The sequence below is a fragment of the Maniola jurtina genome, chromosome 14 (genome assembly GCF_905333055.1).
Source record: "Maniola jurtina chromosome 14, ilManJurt1.1, whole genome shotgun sequence".
NCBI lineage: Eukaryota > Metazoa > Arthropoda > Insecta > Lepidoptera > Nymphalidae > Maniola > Maniola jurtina.
This window is the reverse complement of record NC_060042.1, coordinates 11,664,095-11,666,755: the sequence shown is the minus strand read 5'-3', so window position 1 is coordinate 11,666,755 and position 2,661 is coordinate 11,664,095.

Sequence of the window (2,661 nt, the reverse complement as noted above, 5' to 3'; positions counted from 1 at the left end):
GTCCTTCAATCACGTCGCATTGATTTCTTTAATATTTTGTCTGGAGAGTGACATAGGCGACGTAGATTTCAGGTTTTCATCATCGTCTAGTTTTGTATAGGTAAGTATACTTAAAATAGAATAAGAAATTAGAATTTCTGTTCGTTGTATGAATACAAACCCGTGGAAAATTAAATAAGTAAATTAAGTAAGTAAATACGATTTGAGTTAATCTCATTAGGATTAAGTTTTAGAAAATATTTATTTCTATAAGTACCTATTGTTCATTATCTCAATTTAATAGTCGACTTGACTTAAGGTACTTACCTACCTAATTTTTTTTGTACCTACGCAGTAAAAAGAAAAATATACTATGAACATACTTAATAGTGTTTTGAGGGAGAATTTTATTAGGTGTGTTATCTAATAAAAATTTGTGGTATTTTATGTAAACGCCTAAAATTTTAAATAAGTAAAGCTGGTTTAAATAACTATGTGAATACAGGTAAAGATAACTATTTAATTTTCCTTAGGGAAAACGATATCATTTACCTACTTGCTTGGAATATCCTAAATTACTTGGAACACAATAAGTAACATTTTGTATGTATTTTAGTTTATAGAGTGCTCACACGCACTGCAGTGCGACTCGCACGCCACCTCCTCAAATCCTCAAGCAAGTGCCAACAACAAATGTAAAAATTTCAACTCAATCGGAATAACGATGCGCAAACGCATAGGAACGGACGAAAATTTTAGTTTTTATACATTCAATTTTAATGAGCATATTTTAATTTCAATCGTGGTTTTTATCTATGTACATAATTCTAATTTACTCCTTTCCTTGTATGTCAGTGAATCTACATGACTTGAACTAGATGCTGACTGAGCTCTGCACGCCTTTCTCCACCAATCGCACTGTTTGAACTGAAGAATCTGCACTTCTGTTTTTGAGAGGAACGTGTGTTCTTTGAGAATTGACTGCGATTGCTAAGCAACGTTGATCCAAGTCGGTAACAGGATGGGTGACCAATTGTAGAGGTCCGAATTTGATCCTTTCGTTTCCTCCGTGCTTCGGCGAGCACGCTACGCCGTCGGCCCCGGGATTACCAGAAACGTCTGATAATAACTGTAAAATCTAAGAGTGTATCTTATTTTCTTAGTAGAGTTAGTTGTATGCGGAAGGATCTGGGAATCCAACGCATTACTATCCCAAGAGAACTCCTACCATTATGCGATATTAATGGAAAGCGGTCAAGACCCTCAGCAACGAGGAATTTATTCATGATCCTACTAGCTTATGCTCGCGACTTCATCCGCGTGGACTACATTCATAGTCCCTATTTTTCCCCGTTAGGGATTGAATTTTCAAAAATCCCTTTTTAGCATGCATGCCTTTCAGCCCGATCCGTCCAGTAATTTGAACTGTGCGTTGATAGATCAGTCAGCCAGTCAGTCAGTCAGTCCGCTTTTCCTGTTATGTATTATTAGATATGGATGATTTTATAATACGTAGCATATACAGGGTGTTTGGTAATTAGTTTGTAATGACGACATGTACCCATGCTACTTTGATCTAATAAACACAATGCTGAAGTATAATGGACGAAATAAAATTATAAAAAATTCCATACAAAATTTCAATTTTTTTTATGACCAAGTTTTCATGACCCTAACGTGCCCTAACTCACTGATATCGTTGGCCTCGGCCTATCTAAAGATAGCCAACGATCTCAGTGAGTTAGGGTACGTTAGAGTCATGAAAACTTTGACATATTTTTTTTTTTTTAATTTTGTATGGAAATTTTTATAATTTTATTTCGTCATGATAACTTCAGCATTGTGTTTATCAGATCAAAGTAGCATGGGTACGTGTCGTCATTATATACTAATTACCAAACACCCTGTATATCTATCACACTGTAACACAACACCTTTGTTCAACTGTCAAGCGAATGTCAGGGACAATCACAGAATTGATGGCATCGGAATACAACCGGAACATTTTTTGTGATGTAATCAGATTGTGTGGTGTTGGTTTGCCGTGCCACACTTAACACTAATGGCATCTTACGTTTTTTTATTCTGACACAAGTCAAGTTAGCCCTTGACTGCGATCTCACTTGGTGGTAAGTGATGATGCAATCTAAGATGGAAGCGGGCTTACTTGGAAGGGATATGGCAAACTAAACCCATACCCCTGATCGGTTTTTCCACGGCGGTATCGTAACGGGACGCTTTGCCCGTATGGTGGAACTAGCTACGGCCGAAGCCTCCCACCAGACCAGACCAGAAACAGTTTAGATAGTATAAAGTCCCAAATTGCCCATGATGGGAACGGAAACCGGGACCTCCCACTTATAAGGCCACATTGCTCACCACTACACCAGCGAGGTCGTTAAACGTTTATCATCAACACATAGCTGGCTCACTACTGAACAGGGCACTCCTCTCGGAATGAGAGGATTCGACTATATAGTCTACCACGATGGCTAAATGTGGATTAGCAGATTTCACTACCTTTCGGAATATTATGGTTATATCTCTCAGGCATGCAGGTTTTTCAAAATATGAGTAAAAATATAGATCCGAAAGTGTGTCTGTCTGTCTGCAAATTTTTCACGACCCATCCTTTTTGGCTTTAAATTGGTTTTTGGACCCATCGGTTTTGGTGAAATTTTG